The sequence below is a fragment of the Nyctereutes procyonoides genome, unplaced genomic scaffold (genome assembly GCF_905146905.1).
Source record: "Nyctereutes procyonoides isolate TBG_1078 unplaced genomic scaffold, NYPRO_anot_genome, whole genome shotgun sequence".
In the NCBI taxonomy this organism is placed as follows: Eukaryota; Metazoa; Chordata; class Mammalia; order Carnivora; family Canidae; genus Nyctereutes; species Nyctereutes procyonoides.
The window spans coordinates 28,921,248-28,932,585 of NW_026575024.1; the positions used below are offsets into that span (position 1 = coordinate 28,921,248).

Sequence of the window (11,338 nt, forward strand, 5' to 3'; positions counted from 1 at the left end):
AATGACTCATTTTGAAGCTAATCCTACTTAGGAGAGGCCTGCTCTCTGTGACTGTGACATCATCGCCTTGCCTCTGTACCTTCACAGATGATACACAGAAAATGGATACCTGAGCCTTGGTTTGCCCATCTGTAAAATGGAGATAATTCCTACACAGTCCTTTGTTTGGACAAAGGAAGCTTTGCTTATGAAGCCTGGCATGCATGATGTCTAGCATGTCAAAGATAGCCTTAAGTACAGTAATAATATCAGCTTGCAGGACTGCATGGGGAGCTTTGGTTAAGAATGAGTTCTTGGGGGACACCTGGGTGGCTCAGTGGTTGAGCATCTGCCTTTGGCTCAGGTTGTGATCTTAGGGTCCTGGAATCAAGCCCTGCATCAGGCTCCCTGCATGGAGCCTGCTTCTCCCTCTGCCTGTGTCTCTGCCTCTCTCTCTCATTCTGTGTCTCTAATGAATAAACAAATAAAATCTTTTTTAAAAAATAGATGAGAGGGACAGAGAAAACCAGACTTTAGGTTTGAATCCCAGTTGAGCATGCACTAATCATTTAACCTTTTTATTTTGCTGAGTGGCACGAGTGTATGTAGTGACTGGAACCTGACATCATACATGCTTATGGTTGCTTCACACCTTCACAGCAGGTGGCATGAGCTTCAGTGCTTTGTGCCGCCTCAGAACCCGTAGACTGCTATGTGAGTCCTCCTTCTGACATGTGCTGTGGTACCTGGGCTACCAGCCCATCCTTTCAACGTAGTTATGACATTTTTGTATAATACCACAGAGGATAGGTCCTTGCAGACAGCTAGGTTGTATTTCAGATTTCGAGGTTCCTGGGCTTTAAAAATCCATCTTTAGGCCTGAGCTGGTTGAAAGGTGCTGAGGATACCTTTGCCACCATCTGGCTGTCCTGGGGGCGTTACAGCAATGGTGTGGCAGAGACTCATTTCAAAGAGGGTATTTGGAGAGCTCCCCTTCCCTCTACTACCACCTCCACTGCCTTTCCCTTACGTCTCCATATTGCAGATGTAGGATAGAAAGTTCCTGAATTAAGCCTCATCTCTAGATAAGTTGCACAGCTCTGGTCTAAGAACCAGAGTGACCATTAACACAGTGAACAACAGGATAGATCATACGGAGTGTCCGACTCCGTACCAGGTGCTGGAATAGGCAGCTTACTTGAATCCTCACTGCAGACCCTAGAAGGGTAAAGAGCAGCATCCCCACTTGCTAGGTGGAAAAGGAGACTCAGATGATATAAATGGTTGGTAAGTGGCGGAGATCAGATTTGAACCCAGGACCGTCACCACAGCTTGTACTGTTTCCCCCGAGAGAGCACTTGAGGAAAGACGCTCAACTGAAACGTAGCTGAATCTCTAGGCTCCTAGAGATTCTCATACCCTGCCGCTGCCAGACTTAAACATTTGGAAGGATGGTACAGACAGGGAACCACCGCCATTTAGTTTCATCTAAAAATGACATTTTGACATCAACAAAGTAGGAGGACCACACTTCTAGAGTACAGGATAGCCTTCTCTTTCCCTAGATGATCATGTCTGTGGGCCGAGGGGTAGGGGAGGTGGTGGGCGGGGGAACCCATGCATCCCGTCCTCTCCCCACTTCTTGTTCTCCAAACTGCTGGTGGCGTTAATGGGAGCCCAAACAACTGCTTAGCTGGCAGAGGAACTTGCTAGAAGTCTGCTCATAGCCTGGTGGCTCCACATCCTCCAATGTGCTCTAAACACCAGACTTGTGCAGAAATACCTAAGCCAAGCCCTCCATGAACCCTTTTCTGAGTGAATGTGTTTATAAATGAAGGGATTAAGTGGGTTTTAAACTCCACTTAAGCTCTTGTCTCTCCAGGAAGGGATTTCCCAGGACAGTTAATGCTAAAAGTAGGAGCTGTGGGCAGACCCTGTCCTCTCCCACCCATTAGCTGTGCAGCCCTTCCTTCTCTCTGGGCGTCGGTGCAACTGGGCAACCGGAGCGCCTACCTCAAAGGGTTGTGGAGGGGAGATGGGGCAGTAGCCGTAACACGGAGGCTCCGTATGGGAACATGGTTAGTGGGAAGCAGCATGGAAGAGCTGAAAGTTGCCCTAATAGGGTTGTTCCCTACAAAGCCCTTGGAATGTTCGATGCTGGGTGAGCAATTGCTGTGACCATAATTACAGAGAAATAAGGTCAGAAGTGTTGAGGGAGCTGCAGGGACCACAGGCAGAGTCCGAGCGGGAAGCCGGGGCGGTGAGTGGCGCTGGACCTGCGGGGACGAATCGCTGGTTCTGTGGCTCGGCAGCTCTGTGCATGGGCCCAGCTGCTCCATCCCTCTGGGCCCATCCCCTTGTTAAAATGGGGCAGTCATCCTCACAAAATGAGATGATCAGAAAGGCGAAAGAGGGGGTGTGCTGCTGACATCATGCAGAGGTTAATCACACAAGGCAGGCCCAGGTCGGAGCTGGTCACTGGGAGTCAGGGAGCCGAGGGGTGACATCTGCTCGGGTGAAGTCGGAAGCTCCTCCAGCCCCCCAGCCCTCCCTTCCCCGGGCTGGGCCCTGAAACCATCTACTGCCCCAGCATGTGCCTGGGAGGGGCTGCTGCTATAACCCAGGACCATGCAGTCTGAGCCCTTCTCATGGCTGTAGAGCCTCTCTCCCTGGTGATGCAGCTGCCATCACTGGCTCCCTGAGGCAGGTGGCAGGTGGGCCTTCTATAAAAGGACCAACCCCGAAGGCACGGCCCTCTCCCTGAGAGAGAGAGAGTCCTCTTTCTTGGCCCTGTCCCCGGGAGAGAAGCAGACCCAGACCTGTAGGCTGTCCTGAGGCATCCTACAGGAGGATGGGACCCAGTGCCAAGGTCGGGAGGGTGGAGGAGCCTGTGGGAAATGTCAGCCTGGCTTCCTGGCAAGGGACCCAGTGATTACAGCGGTCATTACACGCTGGTGTCTCAGGAGTTCTTGCAGAGAGCTATGCTGTTGGTTTGACCTTCTGTGGGCACACTCTGTTCTGCTGGTTTATTATGTAAAAGGAGACTTCTGGCCTCTGAATCTCTCTGCCTCCCTGACCACCGCTTTTCTGCTGCTATGGGCCACCTTCCTGCTGATGGGCATCCTTTTGAGTAGGTTGTCCTTAGCTTGGGTCCTGCAAGGGATGGAGGAAAGCAGTGCTGAAAATGTCATAACTGGTCCAAGAGATTATCTTAGCAGATAACACATTAGCATACAGTTTTCTGGGCTTTTCTTGTTGTATTTCACAAGGACTTGGATGGTGAGGTTCCCCTCGAGCCTCCCCCCGGCTCCTGGTTGCTCTGCTTTGTCCTGAAAGCATAAGAAGGCCTAGGCATGCTGAATAAGCCAGAGCTCGAGATAGCTTCTAGGTCAGCCCGGGATGTGCTTCCAGTAATTTTATTTTGCCAAGTCAGAAACTGGGATACAAGACCCACCAATGGATTTTGTTGTTGTTGTTGATTGAGGAGACTTAACAGACAGGGAAACAAGCAGCAGAGGCAGAGGTTGAGGCTGAGAAAACCACTGTTTTCTTCCAGATGAAATACTTTTCCGGCACCTTTATAATTCATCCCCACTTTACTCCTTGCCTTGCGCTGGAGGAAGAAATTGTACAATCTGACCTTACCTGACAGCTACAGAAAATTCTCCACTGCCCACTGTGTGTGGAAGAGCCCAGAAGAGAGCCTGGGTCTAGGCTCTTGGCTTGCTATTCCAGGGACCTTTCTTTGGGGCTGCCAGCTCTTCTCATCCCTTGGAGTGCTCTGTTTTTGCCATTGCAAAGTAAAGCATGGCAATGTGATGTGTACTCAATATTCACCAGGGGAAGGAGAAAATACACGTGTGACAAGTACAACATTTTGATGCATTTCTTGACAGATACTCCTACACATGGAGGTTTTCTGTTTATTACATAGTTCTGCCCATACTGTACGCCGCAGGAAGGCGTAGCCTGCTTGTTCCTTCCCCTTAAGCCGGGGAAGTGCTTCTGCCGTAATGTCAGAATGCCACCTGCCTTCTCATTTCCTCTGTAATTAATACATCACTGAGTGGATAGATTGTTTGCTTCAGTCTTTTCTTTTTGGATTTGTGGGTTGTTGCCTCGTACTTTAGATCACCCTTCAATGAACGTCTTTATTTGTGAAGTCCTTTTCACATGTAAGGTGACCAGTCAAGCTGGGTCTCCGGAAGTGGAATTTTAGGGTCTAGAGGTTGAAAATTACTTGAGGCTCTGAAAATACCTGGCCAGATGGCTTTCCAGAAGGCACTGGTACACTTCTCTGGCAGGCCTTGCATCCCTTCCATGCCACCCTCACCCACCTAGGAGCAGTTTGGGTGGTCCAGTGACTGCAGACTACATCCTGTCCAAACCTAACACATCCATCATTTCCAGTTGGGGACGAGGACAGGATGGGCTCATGGAGTGAGTCAGTTCCTGCTGTGGACCAGGTACTTGATAGTTGTTACTCTAGTCAGACCTCAAAGAATAGCCATTTCTCACAGAGGCACAGGTTGACGGTAGGAAGCAAACATTCACAGACAAGTGAGGCTCAGCATTGCCGGACCCCACTGCCTCCCATGAGGACTAGCCGAGTGTCTCCCTGAGAGCTGAGGACAACAGGCCCATGTGGTCAGACTGCACAGGTGCCAAGTGATGGTGAGGAGGATGCAGGGTTGGGAGGGCACACCTTTTCGGGCTGCGTGGAGCTTACATAAGAGTGAAGCCAGGGGACACCTGGATGGTTCAGGACCCTGAGCGTCTGCCTTTGGCTCAGGTTGTGATCCCGGGGTCCTGGGATTGAGTCCTGCATCGGACTCCCTCCTCTGCCTGTGTCTCTGCCTCTCTCCTTCTATCTCACGAATAAATAAATAGCCCCCCCCCCAAAAAAAAAAATGAAGCCAGAGCAGAGGGGGATTTGGAGGGATTTCCAGCATGCCATGGAAGACTGCTCTGATTCCATTGTTCAGGGTGAGAGCAGGGACTCTGAAAGCCCAAGGTGAGTCCATGTGCCGTGTAGATGAAGCATTGTTGCCCTGGGTGCCTGCCTAGGATGGGGTTCTACATAGCCCTGATTGAGCAGCTCGGGCTGCGACAGTGGGCTGGTGGCAGTCGCTGGCTCGAGGCTGATCTCCGTAGGCTCTTGTGTTCTAGGCCTGCACTAAGACAGGTCCCTGAAAGGCTGGTAGCTGGTCTTGTTCATGAGGCTGGCACCCAGCAATTCCCAAAGAATAGCTAATCATAATAGGACCAGGCACTGCGTCAAGTTCTGTGTATTCATTTGGCCCTCATAATAACCTGTGATTCGGTACAGGAAACAAGACCAAGGAGCAAAGGGCTTAAATTTGCCACAGTCAAGTGGCAGAACCTGTTAATGACCACAGGTTCTGGCTCTAGGACCTCGTTCTTTTTTTTTTTTTTTTTTTTCTTTTTTAAGGATTTTATTATTTATTTATTTGACAGAGCAGAAGGGCAGGGATGGTGAGCAAGCAGAGGGAGAAGCAGGCTTCCTGCTGAGCAAAAGCAAGGAGCCCAACGTGTGGGGCTCGATCCCAGGACCCTGAGATCAATGACCTGAGCTGAAGGCAGGCACTTAACCAACTGAGCCACCCAGAGCCCCCAGAACCTCATTCTTAACCCAACTCCCGAATCACCCCTGCCCCTGGCTGTGGGATTCTGGCCCCTTTTGACACCTAAGAGCTTTGGTTAACTCAGACAGGTTCTTAGGGGGCTGAGCCTCACTTGTCTGTGAAATAGGATAAACTCAAGCATGCGCATGAAGCTTCAGTACAGCACAATTAGGGTGAGGAGGGAAGGGGGCCGAAGCCTGGGAAGACTGATGGCTAGGGTCCCATGGCATCTTTTCCTAGTAGTGCAGGGATGGGGTTAGTGATAGGATTTTGTAGCCACAGCCAGCAGGCCTGGGTTCCCAGCCAGGGTCTGCTTCTCTGTCAGTGTGATGTTTAATCATGTGACTTAACCCGTGCCTCAGTTTCCCTGGGAGAATAATGTGTGTCAATGGCAGGACGGTTGTAGGGAATCTAGAGTCACTCCCTTTAAGGTATTTAGAAACCTCCCCAGCCCATCACAGCTCCTGCCGTCTCTAGGATGGGTGCTGGCCTCTAGTCTGGCATCTGGAGCTTGGAGGTACCCCGAGCCCACCAGCCTAGTGTCCATTTATCCCCTGCCTTCTGTCTTCTGTCTTCCAGGTTGATCCTCGGGACCCACAGTCTCATCGTGTCTCACACAGAGGACGGCAGAGGGTGCAGGCAGTGGCTTGGTCAGTTGGTGATCTCCCGACAGCTGGATCTCCGGCAATGTGAAGCTTTTGTTTGGGTTTCCCTCCCACTCCTTTTAGTTTTGCTTAATTTTTTAAAATCTTATTTTATTTTTTGTCTTTTTTTTTCTCCTTTTTTAATTTAAACGATTAAGACTTCAGAAGAGCAGGAAACTATGCTACGGAGAAACAACATGGACAAAGCATATGTATAAATTTCATTGTTAATTTTTATAAGGGGTTAGGGAGCTATGTTGTTTTGTTCCTTTATTTTCCCTCTATCTCCTTTGTTTCACCCACCCCTTGGTTCTGCTTAGAACACCTCACTTCCCCAGAGGAGGCCTGCCTTTCTGTGGAGAACCAGGCTGGGTCCCAGAACATGAGTGAGACTTGAAGACAGGAGGCAGCCGGACCCCCCGGGGGCTGCTCCTGGCCAGCCCTCGGGCCTTACAAATGGTCGGAGGCGAAGAACCACCTGAAAGAGGAAGAAGACTGGGTTTGGCCAGGAGGACGCAGAAAAGAAAGTCTAAACTGTGGGTTTGTTCTCCTTCAGCTGCTGGAAGACCTGGGCCACACCAGGACTCGCAGTAGTGGGAGTCCATTCCCTCTTCTGCCCTTTATAACCAGGAGTACTGGGTGGGGAGGGGAGGGAAAGGCAATGGGGGGACCTACAGAGGTGACTACTCCCCACTCCCCTGTGGTCAAGTGCCAGCCCAGCCTAGCTCTACGAGCCTACCTTTCTGTTAGTGGTTTCCCTCCCAGAGGAAGACCCCCAGGAAAAAACTGTCGTGCCAAACCTCTGCCTGGAACCTGGCTGGGTCTTCGGTGGGCATCTGTCACTCCTGTGAGGACAGCACCCATCACCTCCTGCCTCCTGGATCATCTCCTTCCCATGTGTGCCCACCAAACATCCTGGTTGTCACAGAGACCACCTAAGTCCCAGAGATCTGGTTGTGACCTGGCCATAAGAACAGGGTGTCCTGAACTGGCTGCCACTGTCATCTCCTTGCAGTGAAGGGTGTGTCCCCTGCACGTGGGCCCGTGGAGTCAGAGCCGGCACAGTGTCAAGCGCCATCTCCCTCACCCCCAGGGACTCACTGTTAGATGCCTTCCCTCAGCATAAACGTGTCTGGTGGGAAAAGAATAGACCCGCCAAGAGCTGGGAGGGGATGAGTTAGGAACACCACTACCCCCACCCTCCACCCCCCGCAGCCGTCAGGTGTCCATTTGTGGCCTGCCACCACCTTAGAGCTTCCCCAGCGTGGCCCTATTGACCTCAGCACCAGCGTCTGTGTGGCCATCTGGCCCTCTGCGGCTCTCACACTGCTCCCTCCTCTCGGGCTTCTGAACCAGAGTGTTTGTTCCTCAAAGGGGCAGGTGGCTGGGCCTATGTTGTCCCTTTCACCCACAAGCTACTGGGGCATCTCCAAAGGCTTTCCCCCCTTTACAGTCAAGCAAGACAGGGTCTCAGGGGGAAGGGGAAAGGAATTCTTTTATGTTCATTTTTTGTTTTATCTAAACCAGCATAGGATTGATAGGGGAGGCAGTCAGAGATTGTTTGGGTTGGTGTGTGACCAAGGAGGAGGGCTTTTCCCCCAAAGCGGCAGTCCTTTGGCCCTGGGCATTTGGGACAGACTAAGGCAACACCAGCCCAAACTTGCAAACTCACCACGTGTTTGCTGGCATCCTCTCACCCTTTCTCAAGCCCCTTAAGTACCAAGGCAGCCGGTTGGCCACAGTTAGGGCAGCGGGTGGGAGCCATGCCTTTCCCTTCCTTGTGAAATCCTTTGTGCCCGCCTGCACCCTGGCTCCCTTCTGGCTTCTGGGGCCTCCAGGAGTGCGCCCTGAACTGCCCCTGGGAGGGTAGGGAGCACAGCTTCCCTGCCTGCAGCTCACTCCCCTTCTCTGCTTGTGCCCCCCCACACCCCTCCCACCCCACTCCCACCCCCCCCCACCACCCCCACCCCCCGCCCTCCCTGGCTGCAGCCCTGTCTGCAGGTCCCAGGTGAAGGCTCAAGCCTAACAAGGTATTCCCTTTCCTTTGACTTTTCCTCTGCCCTCCCAGGGCTCTATCCTCCAACTGGATCAGGTCTCAGAGCTGGGGTAGTCCCCCTCTGTTATTTCTCTTGGCATCAGAGTAACCTGTGTAGGTCACAGGATGTCTCTCTGCCTTCAGGGCAAGACAGGCAGCCTGGGAGGGGTGGCAGGCTTCTACACACCCTGGTCTTGCAGGACTCAGCCTACCCTTGCTTGGTGGCAGGGCCTCCCTCCCTGGCTCACCACGGCCAACTCGTTAGCCCCGAGTGCCTGTCTCCCTCCTGTCCGCCCCCACCCACCACATCCCTGCTCCCTGCTTTGCCCAGCTTAGGTGCCGAGGTGGTCAGGTGGACGGCAGCCCAAAGTAAACACCGGCTCTGCCCACAGCCAGTGGACTAGCCGTGATTAGACCCAGTTAGTTCCCATCCACTTCTCAGCCACCCCACCCCCAGCAGTCCCGCTGTGGCCCAGCCTCCTGCCTCTTCCTGCCCTTCATTCCCTCCACCTGCATCTGCCACCTCACCTCAGCATCACCACATCCATAAGGCCTGTCCAAGTTCTAGGAGTTTCCGAACCTTAAAATAGTGGTCATTCTTTTCTCCTTGGATCTGTGAACCAGTTAGCCCATAGTGGGGAGGTTCTGGGCCTGAGACCCGGTGGGTCTTAAGCTCAGTTTCCCCACCGGCAAGAGGACTCAGCAAGACAGATCATAGTGCCTTATCCCATGCCCTCCCTTGACCAGACCTGCTGGCTCAGCTGGAGGTCGGCAGTGTCCTCCCTACCTGTCCTCCTGGCACTTAAACTTCACTCCCACCCACAGAGAGCCACGAGGAAAGGGTCCCCTCCCCGGCCCCCAGTCCTTGCCCAGTCCTCCCGAGGCTGCAGCCGGTCACAGGGCTCCCCGCCACCACCAGGGTACTAGCAGCAGCTTTAGCTGAGGACAGAAAAACCATGCTTCCACCAGCTGTTCTCTCTCTGCCTCTCACGACCCAGCAGGTCCCCTGCCTCTTACCTCTAGCCAGGAGGATGCCGCAGTCTGTGCATTCAAGCCTGGCTCCGGCTGACCCCTTTCTGGGCACCGGGGACTAAGGCTTCAGGCCTTAGCCCCTCCACTCATCCCAGAGGCATTGGGACAGGAGAGTGAGAATTCTGGCCTCCCACCTTGCTGTGGTTTGGCCCCCTGTCGGCTGCCTTTAGGAGGGAGCTATTCATTGTTTACTTAAGAAATACCCTGTTTACAGCTGGAGGAGAAATGTGCCCAACACTGGCGGAGAGCTGACTCCTGGCCTGGCCTCCTGTCCAGCACTGCCAGTGGTAGTCCCAGAGCGAATGAAGGTGGAGACGGGAGGGGCGCGCGCCCAGCACTCCCTATGCTCCCGACCCCGCGGTGCTAAGACCACTCACCACCTTCCTCGCAGCCTTCTCGCCCCCCGGACATTCCCTGCCTCAACCATTCCCTTCCTCCAAGGTTCTCTGCACCTTGACATATCAGCTGTCTCCTAGAAAACCAGTGTTTGGAGCAATAACATTATTTTTGCTTGAGTCATTTTTTCTAAGAAAAGGTTAAAAAGCTGGCACTGTAGGAACATTCTATGTTCTATGTTTCTGTGTTGCAGCTTACCTTTTTAGAAGACAGATCTTGATGGATGCCTGGGTTTCAGCCTCAGAGTATCTTTTGGAAACTCGGAACAGCAGAAGTTGGGCATCCACCCCCTATGAAGGGAACCCCAAACTCTGTGCCCTCACCTTGCTCCATGCTGCCTTGGCCCCTGGCCCTACCCAACAAGAGCGCCTCTCACCTTTGATCCTCCTTGCACCCCTGCCCCACCATACACACACATCTGGGGGCACTGGTGGCTCTTGGGCTGTTGCTTCCCCCCACTTCCTTTCCCCTTCTTTAGCCTGTGTTGGCCCCCAGACAGGCATGGTGCGACTGGAGGACCCCCTGACAATAGACAAGCTGAGGCCGTCCTCCCACACTGGGCTGAGGCACAGCCTTTGGGACACCAGGCTGGCCCTGATCCTGCCTGCCAGGCTCGGAGGATGGGGATTCCTGTCCAGGGAGATGCTCCTCAGAGGGGGAGCTAGGAGGTGGGACACGAGGGTTGGCAAATGTCAGCTTCCAGTGGCCACCATCAAGAGGTGAACCCACTGCCATCGGTCACCCGGAGGTCCCCACATCTTTTTCCAAGAGAGGCCACAAGTGGAAGGGAGTTTGTTCAGGAACACTTTAAAGAAATCTTTTGTGCCCAAGAGGGCCTCTCCCATCAGAGCTGGGGAGTATGTTGCAAGGATTCAGCACTCACCGTGGGGCTGACTTGGGTGTAAGGGAGGCACAGAGTAACCCAGGCACAGAGTTAGCTTCAAATACTAGTTAATAAATCTATTTTTCTTTATTTTCTTTTTTTGCACAGAAGCTGGTAATCTAGGACCTTCGTGTGAACAACTTTATATGAATATTTTTTGTACTTGGTTTACTTGGGTTGGTATGATACATTATATTTAAGTTCCTTGAACACTGTGGATTCCCCCTAATGTGTATGAATGACTGAGGCTTTGTAAATTAAGGGACGTTTGTGTGAATAAAGTTACTTGATGGGGTCAGAGAAGCCATATGTGATTTGAAAATGAGTGCTTTGTGGTTTTGTTGCCGCCCGTCCTTGGGAGGGAGAAGCCAGCCCTGCAGCTCCCAGTCCTCGTGGCGGAGCAGCACCAGAGCAAGGGACACCTGGCTGCTGGCAGAGAAAACTGCCTGGTGGCCTTGGACTAGCCTTCCCACCCCACCCTGGGAGCAGGCCCTCAGAAGGAGGAACCTGCCCAGGGCACAGGAATCCACACCAGCCTGGCCAGCTGTCACAGGGATTCCCCTCCAGCCCTAGCACTGCTTCTGCAACTTTTGCCCTCAGGAATTTTATCCTAGAGATAAGAGAAGTCCCCAGACCACAGCAGCAGGGGAAGGGAACAGGCCATCCCTGAAAAGCTCAGGGGGAGCGGTGGGCTCTGGGAGGAGGAGGAGAGAGCACCTTTGTG

General features: G+C 52.9%; 1 protein-coding gene across 1 annotated transcript in view; it reads left to right on the forward strand.

Moving 5' to 3' along the window:
* The window catches only part of STK35 (serine/threonine kinase 35), a 44,705-nt gene extending 33,788 nt beyond the window's left edge, over positions 1-10,917 (forward strand). Inside the window, exon 4 of the mRNA XM_055301520.1 lies at positions 6,204-10,917. The gene's annotated coding sequence lies outside the window, so the exon portion shown is untranslated. The remainder of the gene's footprint in view (positions 1-6,203) is intronic.
* The last annotated feature ends 421 nt before the right edge of the window (positions 10,918-11,338 follow it).